General features: G+C 49.3%; 1 protein-coding gene across 1 annotated transcript in view; it reads left to right on the plus strand.

Moving 5' to 3' along the window:
- The window catches only part of pcca (propionyl-CoA carboxylase subunit alpha), a 56,198-nt gene that overhangs the window by 53,377 nt on the left and 2,537 nt on the right, over positions 1-284 (plus strand). The gene's annotated exons all lie outside the window — the stretch shown is intronic.

Here is a 284-nt window from a genome sequence, read left to right on the forward strand (position 1 = left end):
AGCATTGTAGTCTACTCTACCAGGATCAGGAAACAGTCCTCCATAAAATGTGCTGCACACATCTGAATATTTGGGTTGGAGTGTTCTGGAACAGTGTTGTAAATACAACTTAACCACTGATTTCTAGTCGTGTCCATTTTTGGACGGCCAAACAAAGTGGTTTCGCTTTTACAACGAAACACAGTGTCACACATGGCGGCCTACAGTGAGCAGAGGCCGGGGGCTAGCGTAAGGAACGGCCAGAGGGTTAGAGTGAGCAGAGGCGGCGGGCTTGAGAACGGTGC

Source organism: Sinocyclocheilus anshuiensis, unplaced genomic scaffold (genome assembly GCF_001515605.1).
Source record: "Sinocyclocheilus anshuiensis isolate Anshui unplaced genomic scaffold, SAMN03320099.WGS_v1.1 scaffold94, whole genome shotgun sequence".
NCBI classification, from domain to species: domain Eukaryota; kingdom Metazoa; phylum Chordata; class Actinopteri; order Cypriniformes; family Cyprinidae; genus Sinocyclocheilus; species Sinocyclocheilus anshuiensis.